Below are 22161 nucleotides of genomic sequence, written 5' to 3'. Positions count from 1 at the left end.
ACATATACCAACAACGCTCAATATGTCGAAATGAATCTTGGTGCAAAACTTCGCTGGCAGGAACATATAAAGAAGAGAAGAAAAGAACTGGAATTGAAATAGAGGAAAACGTATTGGCTAATTAGCAGAAAATCACAATTATCACTACATAATAAATTGCTATTATATAAGCAAATACTGAAACCTATATGGACACACTGAGTTCAATTATGGGAATTTTCTGCAAAGAGTAACATAAACAAAATACAAATTTTTCAAAAATACAAAATAAGACAAATTGTAGGTTAGTCGGAAACATCTAGTAACAATGTAATAATTAAATAATAGTAACAAAAAAAGATTAAAATAGTTAAAAGGCACATCGTTCTTTTGAGATGGTATCCGTAAATTTCCTGAAATATGGATAAAAATGGTATCTATCGATGGACAATACTTTCAATAAAATACGTTGTACCAATTTTTCACAATAAAGCTTCAAATTAAAAAATTTATAGGCCTACATTAGTTTTTTATATCCGACCGATATCCTTAATTTGCGATTTACTACGTCACACTATCTCTTAAAAAAACTAATAGTATATCGACAGTATGTTAAAAAGTTTACAAGTAGATTTTAAAACACTCCGTGGGCAGATCGTATCGCCCTTTTATCAAAATCTCGAAAATGATTTCGTTAAAATTCTCGGCAAAAGAAAGTGGGGTAAATTCAAGTTATTTATAAAGATGTAAAAAAAGTTACACGTTACACGCGTACCCGAGGGTATGATAATCCAGACATCAGTATTCATAGCTTTGAAACGCCGTGAATTATCTCATTTTTACGCCATTTACTATAGTTTAAATCCTTGTTTTCACAATATAAATCTGCTCTAGAGGCGGAAGAGAAATTTCGTAAAAAGCCAGGCTGACGAGTTTCCTAAATTTTAAAAAACTCGCGTAATCCAATACTGTCGTTTGCTGCATGAATCCCGGCTGATTTACAGATTATATAAACAGAGACTACATTTCTATTGAAGTTTTAGGGTAATGATGACGTGGCTCGGTGAATGGAGGTAAAACGAAATGAAACAGTGGTTTTTACATTATGCGACCGTTATATATTGGAGTAATATAAAAATGTGGAAAATACAGAATAGATAAAACGGATGGCAGCGATGTTACCTGGTGACGAGGCTTGAGCAGTCGATGGTGGCACGTCTAAACCAAACGATGGTCGAGTACTGATGAATGGAAATACCCTTGAATAACATCCCAGATAAACATCTCGGGGTTGCCAGCTATTCGTTATCGGGTTCTAGTTGGCGCTGCTGGCACCCCGCCCGTGTTCAACATCTGGGATTATATTTCATGGTATTATGTAGACCTTTATTCCACTATGTAAAATTCGACGTACCTCAAGGTCGCTACAATACTCCCCTGTCAGAATTTTACATACAATTATTTTAAGCAAATAAAAATACAAAAATGTATGAAAAAAAAATCAAATACAAAATACTGTTATACCAAACAAAATGTGCCGCATGAAAAGAGCTTTGAAACATACGATAAATCGAAATGGTTGTGGTTGGTACGGTTGCGATCTGGTACGGCTGTCGATATCTTTCGGTCTTACAGATACCGTTGCTTCATCGTCACTTTGGCACTTGAATGTGGCCCATCGACGACGTTGAAAACAAGCTATTTTTCGGACAGTGCTCCCATAATCGACGCTGTGGGAGGATTAATTGTTCGACGACGTGGTAGCTTATTTTCTTCGACGACGAGACGTTGGCAATTCTGGTACCTCGGCGAAGACATTAACTGCACTCGGTACCTAGCTTCTGGAACTGCTCTGTGACTAATCCGTAGTCACATACGTTACGGTAGTTCAGAAGAAACAAATAACGACGGTATCCGGCCGAAGCTGCCCAAAGCCTTTCAAATCAAAACATCCGCCATTATGACGGAGACGGCGAGCGAAGGAAGACATTATGATTTAAACATAGCGCCAAAAGAAATGTTTAGCCGAGACGCTGATGATTAAACAGTGATGCAAAAATCTCTAGGAGTTCAAAAGATTGCGAAAGAAATAAAATTTGGACAAAATTTTTTTTTAAAAATGAATTGGAAATAATGAAATGAAATTTAAGGTTCATTGTTCCAGCACTAAAATAAAATTTAATGAGGAACAAATGTTTGAATGAATGTAATGTTGAAGGAATAACGGTAAAATCGAAAACGAACCGAATTAAAAATATTGAAAATGTTGAAACAACAAATATAACGGCTACGTAAACTACACCATGTTTGCTCATACCTTCCATTCACGAGTCCAAACCCAATTTTGCGAAAGATCACTTCGGGGTCACCATTTTAGGGTAATGATGTGGTGGCTGAGTGAATGGAGGTAAAACGAAACAGTGGTGTTTACATTATGTGGCCATTATTTATTGAAGTAATATAAAAATGTGGAAAATACGAAATACATAACACGGATGGCTGCGGTGTTACCTGGAGATGAGGCTTGGGCAGTCGATGGTGGCTGATGGAGTACTGAATGAATGGAAATACCCTTCAATAACATCCCAGAACGTCTCGGGGTGGCCAGCTATTCGTAATAGGGTTTTAGTTGGCGCTGCTGGCACCCCGTCCGTGTTCAACATCTGGGATTATATTTTTGGGTATTCTGTAGACCGTTATTCCACTATGTAAAATTCGACATGCCTCAAGGTCGCTACAAAGTTAATACTAAAAGTCTTTGAAACAAATTACATTTTTTACGCAGTGCAAAAATGCTGTTAAGTATTTATTATTTATATTTATTATCATATTATTATTTATATTTATATTTATATTTATTTGTAATTGACTACTTTTTACTATCGACTGTTTCAGTTAACTACTTTCAGTCGATATTTTCGATATTGTTTGACTACTTTTTACTATCGCCTGTCTCAGTGGTGTACTTCCGGTTACTAATATGGCACCTACAAGTTTTGGCTTTACAATCCTAACCGCTACCTTGAAAGTAATATACCGAATTTATGCATACGTAGATTTATATGTAATATATATGTACAGAAAAGGATCACAAGAAAAGAAAGTATGGAGGCTTTTTCTAACACGCATTTAGATAACATACTTGAAACTTGGACATTACTACAATATATCAGTATTTTAATAAATAAATATTTCAGCTGGAATTCTTGAAATTCAGTTTAAATGTTTTCCAAAATGATAACGGATTTATATTCAAAAATTATTTATTTCGCACTCAATTTCAACTTCATTATAATTATTCCACCGATATTTTAACTTTATCTCTTAATAAATTTATTCAACAATTTGGTATTTAAAAATTTTAATAAAATATGCACTCTGTTCAACAGAAATGGCACTTAAATTTTACTTCTACTGTATTAAAGAGAATATTGTGGAAGGCGATCGGATTTAGTACATTGAACGACATGTTGTTCATTCAGCGACGTATTGGTTTAAACTCATTCACTTTCATGACAATGCTCTGCCATATATTGGACATTGAATAGAAAAATCGAACGCCTAGCATACTCATCAAACTATCTTCTGTTAGCTTGGTTTGGCTAGCACTCGATTTTGAAATGCTAAATAAGGGCGAAAATGGACGCTAATATTACTTGCAAACCAATATTTTAGATAAAAAATATTGGCCATAAATTAAAAATATTTTTTTGATAAAATAATTCCATCCTCTTAAATTTAAAGTTTATTAGCATATTTTTAAAAATATTTGTCATAAAATTATTTAAGCAAATAATTATCAGAATCTGAGGAGTTTTATCGGATGCCATTAAACTGTGACATAAGGTTTGTGGGAAAATTATAAAATATGTTCTATAATCAACAAGCTTATAACATTTTTGAAAAGCTAAACATTAGTCCAAACATACAACTCTCTTTAAATAAATAAAAATTAATCTTAGATCCCAAGAGGAAGGAAACACCTTTCGCCTTACAACTTAGAAGGCAATTTTAGTCGTAATGTTAAAAATGTCGCCTCAAACGATAAATAAAATAGAATTTTATAAAAGAGAACGTATTGTCAAATTGAGTAAAACAATTTTATAGAAGCGCCTTGAGGAACTTCACTACCACTACTTGGGTAAATTCTCTACTTCATTTATCAATCTTACGTGATTCTATCTCAAAGTGTCTTCCAGGGGCTTCTTTTTAAAGAAAATAATCTCACGGGTCGGGGAATGATTCTCTTGCCAAAGTTTAGATAAAAGTTTTACTCCGTTGCTTTTCACTTGCTGGAAAAATTGTTTTAAAACGTACTTAAAAGTTTTTCTGTTTTCGTATCTTAAATGGGATTTGGTATTTTGTAGCTTGTTTTGCTTAAAGAGCTTTTTTATCATACTTTCCATTTTTCACGCCGTTCCGAGCGGAATCGTTTTACAAAAATAATCTAAATAAATCAGGAAAAATGCTTAAAATCAAAAAACATACCTATAACTTCCACCTACCGATATTTTATCTATATTTTATTTAGTCATTTAAGGTGAGAAATTGCAGAGAATACAAGAAGAAGAAATTAGAAGCTTCAAAAAATCTTATTTTTTTTGTTTCATCAATCGATAGCAGTTATAACTACACAAAAACAGACTCATATTTGTAAACTACGAGGGTCACTATTTATATTTCAGGAATTGACAACACTGTTGTCATGTGAGTTCAACTGACGGTTCCATCGTAAAGTTTGACATTTTTGACGATATACATACTCAGAACATTTTGTCGCACGGACGCTATTTGTTTATTTTATATTTAGTTGAAAGTTTCGTCTCGGCAAAAAATGGAACTGAATCGTGAACGTTTTCGTGCGATGATTTTTTGCGATTTTTGACATGGATTATCACAAGAGTACATCAATCAACTTAATTTAACTTTTGGCGATAAAGCTCCATCAAAAACCACACTGTATCGCTGGTTATGCGATTTTACATGAACACCTACCTGTGCGAAAGTTATGTTTGCGTTGAATCCTACAGAATTTGACAATCGCTCAAAAAAGGTTCGTGTCGATTGGTGGAAAGAAATGCTTAAGAAATTTAATGGCGATGTTTCAAAAGACGTTTATAAAATCGTGACAGGTGACGAATTATGGATTAGTTTTTCGCGCACGAAGCACTTCAAAGAAAATGGTGGCCTGCTTCTTCGGGAAATCTGGTCACATTGCAACAGTGCCTTTAGAGGATCATAGAACATTAAATTCTGATTGGTATACAACCATTTGTCTGCCAGAAATCTTCGATGAAATAAGGAAAACACACAATAGACGCCGAATTGTTCTTCATCATGACAATGTGAGCTCTCATACATCAGCTCAAACAAGAGACTATTTGAGCACTCAAAACATCCAACTGCGTAGTCAACAATTTTCATAACTCGAAGAAGTTATTAAAGCGTTTAAAAATCATATTTTGAAGATACCTCATTCGAAATGAAATAAATGCTTTGAAAATTGATTTAAGCGTATGCAAAAGTGTATCGATCATCGTGGTGATTATTTTGAAAAACAATAAAAATATACTCGCAGCCTAACTATTTGTTTTTTTTTCCTATTCTCGAAATATAAATAGGGATCTTCGTACCAAAACAATTAAAAATTATAAGCGTTTTAGTCAGCGTCATCCAATCTAATGTGTAGTACGTAGTACTTGGTCCTTTTGGAAGGACTCTTTGTTTACTTTAAGCGTAGATTTGTAGAAAGATTATCGACCCATCAAGGATATTTACATTTTAAAATCAGTTGTAACTTAACCTTCATAGCGTGCGTTTCATTTATAAAGAAAAATGTTCGTATCCGAAAAACGAGCCTCGTAAAAAATTATATATCGGAAATCAGTATACAAAAAGGCAGTCAAATGACTGTAGTGAAAATGAAAAAGAAGAATAAAAAGATGAAGAAGAGAAGAAAGAAGGGAAATGATACCAACCGATAGTTGTTTAATCGCAACTCGAAATGCAATTGAAGCTTCAATTCAACAATTTGACGATTGGCTCCAAAACATTTGCATTGTGGTTAGAAATCGTTGAGGTCTCGACATATTTGGCTACGGGCTTATTTAACGAAGCAACTTCCAGTTTTAACCATTCTGGACAAGCTTAACGTTATAAGCGTTATTACCAGAAGATTCAATTACGCTCAAAAAGTTGACAATCGACGCAGCTCTCAGCAGAACTGTAATGAACCTCGAAAAGCTCGAAAAGAACAGCAACAAATCGAAAATGATATTTATGAAGCTGATAAAGGACTTAAACATGATTCAGGGATATCTGATTAATTAGTAAGTTATTTAAATTAATTAATTACTGGTATAAACTTATCTCTACTGCTACTCTAAATTTCAAACACACCTATTTCCTTCTTAATGTCATTAAATAAGGCATTGAGTTCTTAAATTTTTAACAGGCGGCCTAGGAAACAAATGCCTCTGTAGACAAATATCCGTAATTGAACGAAGGAGTTTAATTTATTATTTATATTAAAACATATCGTCAACGGAAAGATAAAATAAAATTAAAACTTAGAGAAGGGCGAAAAAAAGGAAGAGAAGAGAACAGGACGTAGGTGTAAGTATTTTTATATTCCTTTCATACATGATAACAACCCACGCACACTGCCAATTGTTGTTGCTAGTGGGCGACGTATATGTACCGTTGCGGTCTCTACAAGTCAGTTAATAGTATTATATTATTTTATACATATAGAACAGATTCTTATATATCACCATCAAAATCACCCTCAAAAATTATGGTCGTCCTTGTGGAGAACTATGTGAGATAATTAAATTAATTAAAAATTGCTATTGAATCAAATATAAAGAAGGCTGACATTAATATAAAAAGCTTATATGTTACATTATGTGATTGTATGTATTTTGGTCATCCATATCTATTGGTGAAAATGCAAAGTATCTATAGCCAAATCAGAACAGTAGTGACACGTATGTCAATATGTATCTGTCTAGAGTTGTAAACCCGTTTTACAGCCAGACAATATTATCCCTCTCATTTTATTCTATTCAAAAAGAGATAGAATGCTTTTAGAGAAATTCGATCATGTAATCGAAAGAGCCTGCAAAAGTTGTCCGTTTATCAAACGTCTGCAAAATTCGTTTGTACAAACATTGTTTTAACGCTTTGTTTAATAAATTGCAAATCGCCGGAGTTTTTATTGAAAATATTATTTTTGCGTTGCAGCTGCACTGAATATTAGTACGGTCACTAAAATATCTCAAAGAACAAAAAAATATAGAACCTTAAATTCACCAAAAAGAAACCGTGCTTTAAAAAGAATACAACTTTTAAAAACATATAACAAATCGTGGAAGAATTATTATATCAATATATATATTTAAATGAGACATACATATTTCAGAATGGTACATTGTATACATGGTACGTTGTAATAAGTATCGATTAGGTTTTGTTAGTCATAACATTTATTAATAATTCATTGCAAGAAACAGTTCTTCATGCTGAAAACAGGAATGCTTTTACTCCTGGTGCAGAATTAGTGTTTTTCTCTAAGTCCAAGGGTGACTACCCTGGAGAAATGAGCCATAACTTGTTTTTACAGTAGTTTGAAAATCAGCATTTAAATAACTTGGAGGAACCATCATTTATTGTATGTTATATATTGTTATGTACATTGCGCCATATCTACCTTATATATAGTGCACTGGTGGGAAAAATCCCAACAAGTGCCTCAACAAAAGCTGCAATTAAAGAATGGCTTAAAGTAGATAAAATGAGTTTCGAGGAAATCATGTGAAGGAATGAACTATCTCATATTGTTACTCGGTAAATATATATAACATATTTAATTGCATTTTATGTAATTTACTTTTTTGAAATGAGCCTGAGGAAAAATACATGGTAGATCAGATTACTGAACGTTATAGCCATAGAGTATTATGTCTTCCTCCCTATCACTGCTTACTTAATCCAATTTGATGATTGAGTATTGCAATAGACTTTCAGGTCGAGAAGGATATAAAATCAATACTGTCTGGATTTATGGAAAGAGGCGTTGTCGAAAAAATCATCTTCGATTTCTGTGAGCTCGATCAGACACATTGAAGAACAAATGAACAAATGGTAGAATCTTGAGCAGGAGTAGAGTATTTTTAATAGATTGGAAATAAACAGCTTAGTTATTAACTTCATTAGTGTTTCTGAAAGTGACAGTGATTGAATAAAAGTTAATGGATATTGCTTTATGATTCACTGCTAACAATTACCAAGAGAGGGTGATAAAAAGGAAACAACTAAAGGTCAATATGCCATTAATATAATTTAATTGTAGAAAATTGTATGTTAGAGTGTGAAAGCTTATGAGCATGTGTGTTATTGTTCAGAATATACATCAACGTTTGGTTAACATGTTATGAGGAGAGAAATAATACTGTTTTGCAGATATGGCAAATGCATTAAGGAGAATGTAATGATTAAATTATCAAGAACGATGTATACAGGTAGCAGCAGGACAAACTAAAGAGAAGAATAGTAATATCATAATGACTTTAATAGGATACATTGCATCGAAAGAAGCAAGGACTAAGCGTAAAACATAAATATGCTCTCTAATGAAAGTTAAATACATTACTCAGTTATACAAAGGTTAATTAGGTAGATTAGGCCTTCGGGTATACCACTACATAAAAAACGCGCCTAGAACCCTACCTGTACTGGCGTGGAAAAAAGTTCAATATATATATATAATAAAACAACTCTAACCTATAAATTATTGAGGCTGTATAATTAATTGTAGTTTTAAGTTCTTCGATAATATATGCATTAGTTGTACTATAATAAAATATAATACTTAACATTTTTGTTTCATTATTTTATTTATATTAAAATGTTGTATGTCAGAGCCAAAATGTACTAAACTCAGAGTTGCCGCGGCAACATTGCGACACATTGACAGGTCTCCCATATCACTACTCTTTTGAATGGGCTATATATATTAATTGGCTTAATGAAAATGTTGACTCGCTTTTTGTGGAAGAACGGAGACAACTGGAGGCGTGATATTTGGGACAGTTAAACATTATATCAAGGAAGAATTTTTAAGCCAATAGTTTTGGTGTAATATGTTCCAGGTATAGATGTCAGATTGATAACACAAAATATATAAACAAATCTTAGGCATCCAGCGAGTAGCAATGCGGGCCAACAGTTGACCTTATAACAAAAGATACTGTTCGTAGAAACTAAGTACTTAAAACACTAACACACACAAGTCCCTAAATAATACAAACATAGTTTACTTAAACCTTCATGAGCTTCTTAAATTTGTGTGAATTGGTTATCGTGCAATTCTTCGTTGGATATGTAGCGATAAGCATTAATAGTTATAGCGAAGACAAAAATATTTTTTGGCAGCATTAGATCACTAGTCGGTTTGACGTTCTAGTGTAACCCAATATTTACACCCCATAAGTTCAAATAGGCTGATAAAATTGACCGATGAAACCAATCTCTTTGATCTTAGGTCAAAAGTATACTCCGAATAACCAGTACATTTATTTGATTTTGAGTCTGATTAGCTCTGCTTTTTTGTAATATAACATATTCACCGCAACGCAAAATTATCATGGACAAATTTCGAGCAATTAAGCTGTATTTTTCAGACTCCAGTCCCTTTCGAGAAGAATCTCCTTTATTTACAAAATATTTAGATTTTCGAAATCAGCTTTTGATATAATTTGATGGCTGGTAGTAGTTTATATGTTTTTCTTTTGTAAATATATTTCCTAAGAAAGCATTAACCAAATATCTCAGGTGATAAATACTTTAATTTGTGCATCAAGATTTAGAATGAATGATGCAAGGAATATAACAGTTATAAACTAGCTTATTAGCTTATTATTAGGACTATAACTTCTCATTTGTTGGCGAGTTGTTAGTAAATAAAACGCAGCAAATAAAGCAGTAACTAAACGAAAGAAGGCCAATTCGAATTGAGTTATCTGAAAAGATGAGATCAAAGTGTAAAATAATAAACAAAGAACAATGCAATTTTACTTAAAAATTTAAGTAAAGAAATTATTTTTTTAATAAGCCTGGTGTACTTATTTGGTCTACTATTTTATGTGTAAAATATGGAAAAAATATGAAGACCATATAAATAATGTAATTAAAAAATAAAAATTTAAATTAAACTAATTACATAATTTGCGTAGATATAAATGGAACACATAACACAAATGGGAGAAATTATGAGTTATTAACAATAAATTTGTAAAAAAATTAAAACATTGATAAATATTAAGATGTTTAACTATTAATGTTATAAAAAATGTGGCTATATGCATTTAATTATTTGAACTTTTTATCAATTATTTTGATCATTTGCTTTATAGACCTAAGTTTTGAAAAAATAATTTTAAATACATTCTTTTAATATATATTTTTAAGTTATAAAAAATAATGGTGTTCGTTATTGTTTAAATATAAATACTAAAGTCAAATATGAATTCCAAAATGGTTTTATACATACATTCTCAATTTTAATATACAAACATATATTATTATTCCTTTACTATTTCATAATTGACATACTGTGAAAACAATTTTTAGTAACCTCTTACTTTAAATTATTCCCCTTACATTATTATGAGAGAAACTTGATTAAATAAATAAATTGTGGTCAGATTTCCACCACATGGCGATCACTACTCAATGTAAATAACTGTTATCGAACAAACCATTTATTAGATTTAATTTCCTGATATTCCTCCAAATTTTCCATTTCATTTTATTGAATTATTTGGTGTATACAGATGCTTATTATAGAACGCTCAAAACTAAATTTTTGCTATTTTTTATTATTTTTATTGTTTAACTTTAAGAACATCGCTACCAGAGCCGAACGATACGGAAGATCCAAGAGAAGAGAAGAAATTGTGATCAATAGCCACCAAACGAAATGACATTTCATTAATAAATAACCTTTTAGAGTGAAAAAATATGATACATTAAAAAGATGCTAAGCAATCTCTGTATAATTATTTTGACGACATTCCTCTCCAAATTAGGCTTTTCCCGACAACCCCATGTATTCACCGATGTCGTATAGACTCAACAGTTGGGATCATGTGGAATATAGCTCGCTTTGTTGGTTCGTCTTTTTACACTTAATGTCCCTAGTAAGAGCAAAATCTCGCTTTCGTAAATTTGTGTCAAATACATTGGAAATATAATATAAATCAATTCCTAATAAATCAAAACATTGTAAAATCTTTTAAAGCAACGCGAATTCAAATTATTGAGGGGAAACGTAGAAAAGGAACTTGTTTGTGAACTGAAGGTTTATGAAAAATTAAACTATCGGATAATAGCTCGTTGAATTTGAGTGTGGAGCCTGCATTTGAAAGCAATGTGAAAAGTTCTTGGCCCCACAGTGAAAGATTGCGATTTTCAGAACACTTTTTTTTCAACATAAACTCCCTTGACTTCAATATACTTGGTTCAGCGTTTCTCTAACATTAGTATTCGTTTAACTACGGTTCCCTCAACTTCCTAATTGGATGCTTCTTAGAAACAACGGTCTGCAAGATTACGAACAGGACGAAATATGAGATGGTGCTAGATCAGGAGGAAATAAGCGTAAGCGATTTTACCATTATCAACACACTCTGGCATACTGGTGCGTTAATCTTTTGAAAAGTAGAAAAAATATGTATATTGAAGTAGACTTATAAATACAAAACAAAATATTACTAGATGCTCAAGATATTTCTGCTCAAGATGATTAGATGGAATCATTCAGATACTTTCGTGTTAACAGTATCAACTGTACCAACTATAATATTACTGCTAGTTTTATTTATTGAGTACATTTTGTACATTTGTATGTATCAAGAAACTCCGCTTGTACTGAAGGCGCTTTTTCATTCATGAATTAAATATTGATACGTAAAAAACAAAGTTAGTTGTTAAAGTACTGAAAGGCTATCTATTATAAGAATCCCATAAATAAACCCATACTTTAAAATATATCTAAATAATTCTCTATTAATTAAAAAGTTGCTCTTGAATGAAACTTTTATCAAACTAAAATTTAATATGAATATATCAATTTAATTTCCTATTAAAATGAATCGAGCTTTGAACTTCATATACTCAGAATAAGCAGTTAACAAGAACGTAAAATGTATTGTCCTGTCATATTATACTGCTGCTTTGCATATCTCAAATGACTATTACGTCAACTATTATCATCCGCTAATTAAACAAATATAATCCAGTTAACCATCTAAGACGCACCGGGGATTTGAACCCACCACATAATGCTGCTGGAGACCACCGAACCGTCATTTATCCCAGACAACACATTAAGAGAAACAACTTAATTATTTATGAAACTAGATTAAACTGAAATGACACAGTTTGGCTTTTTTGACTAATTTTGTTAAATCATATAAACTTATATCATTAACATATATAAGAACACAACTAAAATTGTATTTCGAGCTATCAATTTATTCCTTGTTTATGTTAAACAATAGAAAAATATGGGACAATGATTAAATGTTAATATTAATTCAAATCGAACTTCAAGTATCTTAAATGAATTTGTGCTTTCAAAACACCTGTTTGTAATGGTGGGTCTTGGAAAGCCTTGAAAATTATTGTAGTGAAGTATGTCCAAATACTCTATCAAAAATTGTCGACTGATCATGCAATGGGAGCCAAGCCAGGTGTTACAATCAGAAAGGTTTTGCTGTACATTTAGATAGCATCGAGCAAATTCATCATTCGTGATGTGTATATTTAGACCATCTAAAGATGTTTGAGTGCTAGAAACTCCGAAAGCTTGGTTGGGAGCACGCATAAAGCTGTAGCTAAGTGTTGTTCATCTAAACGACGCCAAGAGGGTTCATTTGCTACAGGAGGAATTTTAAAAAATAGTTTTAAAAATATTAGTTACATTATAGGAGGAAATTATAAAATGGAATTTTAATAAAATACTTTACTTAAGTACTAGTTAACATTTGTATAAAGCATTTTAAAAATATTACTTGACTTATAACAATTCGTGCTTGTAATATTACTACAAATACACCAAATTCTTAGGTCTTGTTATCAGCATGAAATCGAAGGTACAAACTCGTCTGTTTCAAAAGCATCTGCGGAGCAACATGTGTTATAATTTTCTGTTTTCAAACCTCTCAATTTAATTCTAATTAAAGTTTCTAATTATCTTTAAAATTCTAATGTGATCTATACAGCAACCGCTGATTCTAATATTTAATTTGTAGCCATAATTTCCTTTCCTAGGTTAACGGAAATAATCTATGAATATACACATATTATTTATTATATTTCAGTTATCGATGTGGATTTTAATGAGAGACTAACTAATAAAATTATAATTATGAATTGTATCTTATTGATGATCATTGCTTAAATCTTTCATATTTTTGTCTTAATATAAGCTTAACATAGGAGAGCTTAAGAAGCGTCCTCAAGTTTATCATTGTTTACTTTTGCAAATCATATCTGCGCTAGAACCTTTTTTTTAAATAATTAATTTTATTTAAACCTTTACGTCCTGAACCTTTATGAAATTTAATAATCTTAAATGATATAAAAAACAACATTCTAACAATTCATTTCGTTAAAATTATACACAAAAATAAAAAATAAGCTAAGATGTCCCACAAATTTTAAATCAAAAGAAATAATAAAATCTGTAATCACCGGCCCTTTTCCGCTTGTGCCCATTTAAGTTTCTTAGGTCTTCTGCATCTATCTGATAGTTCTGAACTGGCTCCAATTGATTATAATTGACTATAAGGAATTAATTTGGAGTAAAAAATTCCCGTGAAGAGAAGCTTGTGAGAATAGACTGCCCCAGTTTTTTGACAATAGGCAAGCCCTTCTTTGAGAGAAAAAACCTAATACTTACACACCAATCTAGGTTTATTATCAAGTACTCGACAACTGGTTAGGTACATAGAATAACAGATATAATTGAAGAAACCTATGACGTTCAAAAGTATTTTCAGCTATATTCTTAGCATATGTTGAAATGAATTCGAGTTTTCATTCAAAGAAGCCTATAAAAAACATTTTTGTATAGAATTTGATAAAAATATTAATATCAATAATAGCTCGTGTCATTTTTAAAGTTAACTAGGCACTAAGAGGCATTAGGAGCATGAATCACTTGTTAACATTTTACAGAATGCTCCTCTGAATAAGCCCTTTATCAGTCGCTATTGAAAATTTTGCAGTTAATAAAATAGTTAATAATTTAGTACCACATTCAACAACTGGTACTGATATTTTTGTTTCTATAGTTTTAACATCAGTTTTTCTTTCATCATTCAGTCGTTAAAATGTCTGAAATTTATTAGTATAATAAAAGGAATAAAGAGCATAATAAATAATTATGTAAAAAATATGACAGTTAAAAAACAAACGATCCCAGTTTTTTCTATATCCGGAACAAAAGAAAAATCCTATTGGTAAACTAAGCAGACGGACACAATTTCGTTGTGTCATTAACGGTCTTTAACCTTATCGATTTTGAAATAATTTTCTTTTATAGGCCATTTAACGTTATTCGATTTGGAACAATAATCTCATGATATTGAGCCATAAAAATGCGATTAGAATTGTTGCGATCGAAAGGACCTCTATTAATTTTATTTGTTAAACTATCGGGAAAAAATGGAATGAAATATATTTCCCGTACGTGGAGCGCTTTCAAGTAAATAATCGATCTTTTAGTCCAAGGATTGTCGGAGGACATTCAAGGTAATAAATGTCTAGGTCATTGCTTTGATTTATTCATTTATGTTGTTAGCATGGAATAATCGTTAGTAATTGTGCAGCTGTTTCATGTGCTTTCATTATTATTTTATGTGCCCTATTTTATACGAGATATGATTGTTAAATTCAGCTCTATTAGATAGTGATTTTTATTTAGAGGTATCGTAAATCTAACAATGTAGAGTTTTTATGTGATTCTTTAATTTTTATATTTTATGTTAATAACCATTTAAAAGAAGGTATTAACAGATTATCCCTTTTGGAAGGCCGCTAAGAAATGAAACCGATCAAAATTCCAAAATTCCAAAATTGTTTCGACAATAAATAGCGAATAGTGAACAAGTGAACGTCAGTTGAGAAAAGCATGTTAAGAAGAAACGATATATAGAAATTTTATATAAGGGTAGTGGTTATCTATACACAATCCGAATTATCACTACTCAATAAACTGTTAATTTATAATTAAATTTTGAAGCAAGGGTCGACTTGCGTTATGGGGACCGTCCAAATGTACCAAAGCAAATTTTTTGGCATCATTGTAAATGTCTACCTGTATGAACAAACACCGTCACCAGATTGCTTGATTACTAAACAACAATGGACTTACCTGAGTTTGAATAGATACAAACCTTTTGAAGTAATGAGACCTTGTATGAATTATGGGTGTACATTAATCTTGTACAATTTAAATTAATTAAATTTTATTTAATTTATATTATTAAATTAAATTTTAAATATTTCAGTTAAAAATGGTTATATATTCAAAATAGTTCCAAGTAAACTATAAGGAACAGTAGCCTTGATCAAACATGAAAAGACTATTGACATACCTAGTAGAAAGCTTAACATTTGCACAAGTTTTTATTGAATTTTTTTTATTTTAAGAATGTCATTTAAATTTATATCTGGTGAATACAAAAAAGCTAAGAAAAATTGTTCTTCTTACTTAAGAAAAAATTTTCTTAGTTTTTTTTTCAGTAAGTCCTGGAGACATAGCATATCATTGTATTAGAGGTCATTGTAAAATGTATTAAGATTTTTCTGTAAATTTTATTGGTATTAACTTCTAATCCATTTCAGGTTTCATTCGTAAAAACATTTCATAATAAAGCCGTAATCAAATATTGCACAGTATTAATAAATACTATAATTTCTGCATCAAGAGTTCATGGAACACAAGGAAATGTAGAAAGCAGTAGATTAACGAAATCTACAAGTAATCGCGAGACTCCAGAATATTACATAAAATGATGATAGGAATAATATGACAGTTTCTGTTTTAAAAATTGAACAGTTGAATAAATAAGTAAAGAACGACGCAATCTTATAAATGCTGGTTAAGAAATTATTTTATTTTGTCAAATAAACCAGGTTCTTTTATTAAATATATTGTTTTTCAATAAATATTTTTGGGCGAAAATATATATAAAAGATAACACTGATATTAATATATAAATTAAGTAATGAAAGTGTGTACATAAAGCGAAAATAAATATATAATTTGCCTATTTGTGTTCCATCATGGGACAGTAATTATTTTTTGTATATTTTAGAGTCTCCTTTTGCTCACAATTTAATGTGGGCTCCGAGCCACAGTACTCGGCATTAAGCCTACCGACTGGCGAGTGACCAACTTAGAATACATCCCGGAAGACATCCGGTCTTACCCAGCCTGGTTACTGGCGTGCCTCTAAGTTTTGAGAACGAAATTGTTCATTTAATATAATGTATATAATATAAATTGTTTTAATTAATACACAAATATATATTACTTCATTTAATATTCTATGTTTATGATTATAACATAAAAGTAAATAACATTGAAATCAACCTATAGTTGTTGTGCCTCACTATATTATGGGCTAAATATGACTGAATTTTTAATTTGAGGTCGAATTTCGACCACAGGGCTATCAGTAGTTCACATAAATAACAATATTTAAAAATTTCCGGTTTTACCCTATATAATCAAAAACTAACAACAAATATTTATGTGGAAAAGTTCCTTAAAAGTTGATTTAAATAGGTCGCTTTACCTTTGACTTTTATTTTATATCGATACAAGCAAATGGATATTAACCGCTTATTTAATACATTAAACTAGTGTTTATTTAGTTCTTAAAACTATTGCTGTTAATTATATACTGTTTCCTATAAATTGTACACCCGCCCTGTTTTTACCTGCTTCTGCTTGTTTTTTTATCCTAAACAGTATTTTCTCCACCTAGTAATTATATTGTTTAACATAAAAAGCACTTAGCACCCGTATTACAATTAGTTGTTCGTTTTCTTAATGCTGTTCTTCAAGTCGGCATCTAAGATTTTAGACTCCTAAATTCTATTATCTTTTGATAGAGCTGGATGTGGATGGATTTGATGTACTCTAGCATTGGTGCACGACACATAAATTTAAAATACTGAAACTCATTCACACATAACTTAACTACACTAGTTCAAAGATTGGTTGTCTCTTCTTAGTCCAAATTAGTCCACTGTTGTCTGGCAGTTTCCTTCGCTATACTTTGTAGGTCCTTTTAAATCTTTGTGAATGTCTTCATTTTCAATATACCGTGGAGCACTGACAATCTACAAATGAAATTTGCTTTGGTATATCTGTATCGTATTGGCAATAGATTTCTTTGTGCAACTTCTTAGGTACTTATTGGCTTCAAAATTTGTTTATATAATATTAATTTCTTGTGGAGTGATGATTCGAATTACCGTTCAAGAAGACATCACAATTTTTTAAACTTCATGAAAAGTTAGGCTCATTTCTTTTTAATATGCTCTTTCCACATGAGCCTGGCATCGTGTGTCGTATAATACAAGATACTTTGGTGTCTTTAGTATTTTTTGTAGATGTAATCCACATGTGTAGACTTAATTAGTAGATTGTGTAGATTAATTTCCAAATACAGATGGTTGATCCGGAATAAGTTGATTCAATAAAAATTCAGTGGTGGTTAAATGATGGATTCATTCTAACGGACCATATCTTATATAGTGAATGCATTGATGCGCATATTTAAGTTCCAATTTCCATTGAATTGTCATTCAAAAAGAAAATAATCATATTCACAAAATGCCAGTAATGATGTTCCGGAAAGCATACCTAACAACTATATACTACAATAAAATAAGAAGAAATACCCAATATTTGTTAATTTCCACATCTTTTCAAACATAATATTAGTTTCGAAATTTACCACAATTTATCAATATAATCATGCTTCTGTCAAAATCTTCTCTTCACTTTCCATCAAATTTCAATATTCAATAAAGTATTAATAAGTTAAAATTACTACACCTCTAAACACTATAACTTAAAGTATCATAAGTTTTGCTCGTTGCAGCTGCACTGAATATTAGCACGGACACAGTCACTAAAATATCTCAAAAAATAAAAAACAATATAATTTTAAATTCTCCAAAAGAAACCGCCTTTATGCGAAACAATTGAAGAATCAAGATCAGCTAGATGTTAGCTATATCAGAGAGCAAATATACGAAATGTATAAAAATAGTAAATAGATTTTTCAATCGAAACATAATTTAATACAATTATCTCAGAGAAAATTGTTAGTCTGGAAAGTATCCATAAAAATCCAAAAGATATGCAGCTATTTGAGGGATGTACTTCAACGTGTTGAAGAATGAAATATTTTAAATTGTTACTCGGTAAATGTAAAAGAGATATTTAATTGCATTTTATATAATTTAATTTTTTAGAAATAAGCTTGAGAAAATATACGTGGTAGATCAGATTGCTGAAAATAATGACCACAGAGTATTACGTCTTCCTCAATATCATTGCATATTTATTGCAACTGAGTTGATGTGGGGTATTGCAAAGAATTATTACAATGGACACTCAGGTCGAGGAGGACATTCAAACCAAAATTATCGAAATATGCATTGTTGAAAATAAGACCTTCGGTTTAGATGAGCTCCATCAGACATATTGAAGAAGAAATTGACAAATGGTAAAATCGTGAGCAAGTTTTTGAAATATTGGAAATAAAAAGCTTAGCTATTCACTTGATTAGTGTTTCTGAAAGTGACAGTGAAAAGTCACTTGGGTTCACTTCTAATTTGAATTGACTGTAGATTTTCTTGTGTCGAAAATAACATTATTCTATGCAAGATACTTCTTAATAACAAAATTACAGAAACGTTGCGGACAGACAGGAATTGCTTCTTAATATTTTTCAATAGTCGGTTTAATTAAAATTATTCGGGGTGCTTCCTCCAGCCACCCGTGCTCTGATAAAATTTTCATATCCAAGCAGCGGCTTGATTCTACACCAACTTCCGCCCTCTTTTTTACCCCGACTTAATATTATCTCAATCCAATATTTAACACTCCTTTTATATCCTGGTTAGCAGTCCTGAAAATTTGTGCTTTTATTTTTTTTTCACAGTAATCCCCCGAGGCTTACCTCCCGTCCATCATTTCTTCCCTGTTTGCTTTCTTAAACTTTATACGACACAATAAATGATTTAAAAGGACAAATTAAAAGTTTAAAAGACAACGGGAAAATAATTCCGTGGAGATTCCGTGACCTACATGTGTATGTAAAAACAAAAAATAATCGAGAAAAAAAAACGAGTAAGCCCGTGCGATTTGTATGATCAGTCAAAGTTTGACGTACTCGTGATATCGACATTCGGTTTACAAGTAAATGCTCTTTTCTTTGTGTGATTTATGTTTAAATTTGGATGTGATTTATATATAGAAAAGTGATGCATGAATAAAAAATATGGATTTATTCATTAACATAAATATCATATTGTAGCCACATTATTAGAGTTTAAGTTTAAACAGTTTTTTCAAAGCAGTTTTGTACACACATCATCAATATGTTCAATGTATCGCTTGCCGTAATTTGTAAATTCGTTTTAGAATCAGACAATATTTTCCTTCTGATTGTATTCCAGTCTGATAAGTTTGAACGTGTAACCGAACTAGCCTGCCAAAGTCAAAAAAATAGCGATAAGATGTTATAGATCGCAAAACGTTGTTTTAATGTTTTGCTTGTTTTAATAAATTTCAAATCGTTGCTTATTATTACTCTGAGTCTCTAATCAGTTACTTCGAACGGGAACGAGATAATGGAGGACCCTCTTACCAGTAAATTTTGTTAGAAAGGTAAGCTTTGTTAAATATTAATTTATTTCGATTTCTTTTGAAAATATTTTTAACGTGTTGCAGCTGCACTGAATATTAGTGTAGGCACGGTCACTGAAATATCTTAAATAATTAAAAAGATTAGCTTGATGTTCGCTCTATCAGAGATGAAATATGTGGAATATATAAAAACAGTAAGTAGTTTTTCAATACAAACAATTTAATACAATTATTTTAGAGGAAACTGATAATCTGAAAAGTACCGAGGAGGTCTAATAGAATTTCCGGATATTACTTTTAAAAGAATATAATTTTATAGTACAAACAGTATATAATAAAATGAAGGAAGACGCATTAATTAAATTGATGTAATTAAATGAGAAATGGATATTTAAGAATAGGACCAATATACCCAATGGTCATGGCAAGATAATAATAACCATACTGTTATGACAACAAAAGTTCATGGAAAAAGGTAAACTTAAAATTAACAATTGATTAAATTTTATCAGTCATGTATTAATAACGCATTCCAGATATATTGTACTTCATGCTGGAAACAAAAATGGTTAATAACATCTTCGGTTCGGATAAACTCGGTCAAACCCATTTAAAAAAAATTGACAAATGATGGAATTGTAAAAAAATGTTAGATAGATTGGAAATTAACAACTTAGTTATTCACTTAAATAAAACTTTCTAACAGGGTGATGAGAGGGATAACAAATGGAGGTGAGGATATAATCTATATGTGACAACTCTAGGAAATGTTACAATAAAGTATAAAATTTTATGCGCACAGATTTTATGCATAATTGTTCAAAATATACACGAGCATTTGGCTAAAATGTGACGTGTATGAAAGAAAGAATAGTACCTGTTTTGCAGATATGGCAAATAAGTTAAGGAGAATGCAGTGATTAAATCTAGAATGAAAATATATACAGGTATTAACAGAACAATCTAAGGAGAAATACAGTGATATCAAAATGTCTTTACAAGATAACACTGAATCAAAGGATACAAGAACTAAGCGTAAAAGATGCTTTGCTCTTTAATGAGAGTAATATATATTACTTTGATATAGAATTGTTAATTAGGTAGATTAGGTCTCCAGGTGTAGAACTATATGAAAAACGCCTCTAGAACTCTAACTCATAGGTGGTATAAAAATGAAAATATAATCAAACACAACCCTAACCTACAAACTAATATATAGGTGTAATTAATTGTAGTTTTATTCCATAATATATGCATTAGATTTACCATAATTTTAAAATGAATTATATTTCTAACAGTAGTTTTGCTTAGTTATTTTATTTACATTCGAATATTGTTGTATGTCACAGCCAAACTGATATTATTGTGGACACGGTCACTGAAATATCTCAAATAATTAAAAATATAATCTTTAATTCACCGAAAAATAGCATAAATATATAACATAATCGTCCTCATATTTTGTCCATAATTTTGTTGTATGTCAAAGCCCAATTGAAGTAAAACTTAGAGTTTACACGGCAACATTGCGACGTGATGACACAAACTTGGATAACGTATATACAAAACATCTTGAAATAGACTATAGTGGTGATTGCCCAATTGCTAAATTCGACTACAGTAATTAAATTAATCATGTTCTTCTCATAATAAAGTAAAGAGAATAATTTAAAACTATTAATAAAACTTTTTTGAAAATATTTTCATTATAAGAACAAAAGTATATTTTGATATAGTATTATTTAGAGCTACATATGTCTGCATGTTAAATCATATTAACATATTAAATAATTAATTACTTATTATTAATATTATTACTAAGTAATTGATTTGTTTTGATTAATTACATTTTCCATTTTATATGTTTAGTATAATTTCAATTTACAAGTTAATCTATTAATACTGTTCTGTTGTACTTCTTGCATCAATATACAAGCAAGACGAGTACGGAATTAATACATCAATATGTATTTCCCAAATATTAAAATGACGAAAAAATAGGCACTTTTTTCAACGGATAATATATCGAAAATATATACCCTTCGGTCAAAATATCATTTAAAAGTAATATATTCACCATAGTTACATTCTAAAAATGACTTATTTATGAGTAAATGTATAAACTATTAATTAACAAGTTTACTGTACACTAAATTGATTATCAAACATTCAGAATATAATTTTCGTTTGTGATGCCCTTTGGCGAATAACAAGTTAAT

Source organism: Rhynchophorus ferrugineus, unplaced genomic scaffold, assembly GCF_030347505.1.
Source record: "Rhynchophorus ferrugineus isolate W39M unplaced genomic scaffold, kcgeb_rfMv2 rfM2, whole genome shotgun sequence".
In the NCBI taxonomy this organism is placed as follows: domain Eukaryota; kingdom Metazoa; phylum Arthropoda; class Insecta; order Coleoptera; family Curculionidae; genus Rhynchophorus; species Rhynchophorus ferrugineus.
Note: the sequence above shows the minus strand (reverse complement) of the source record.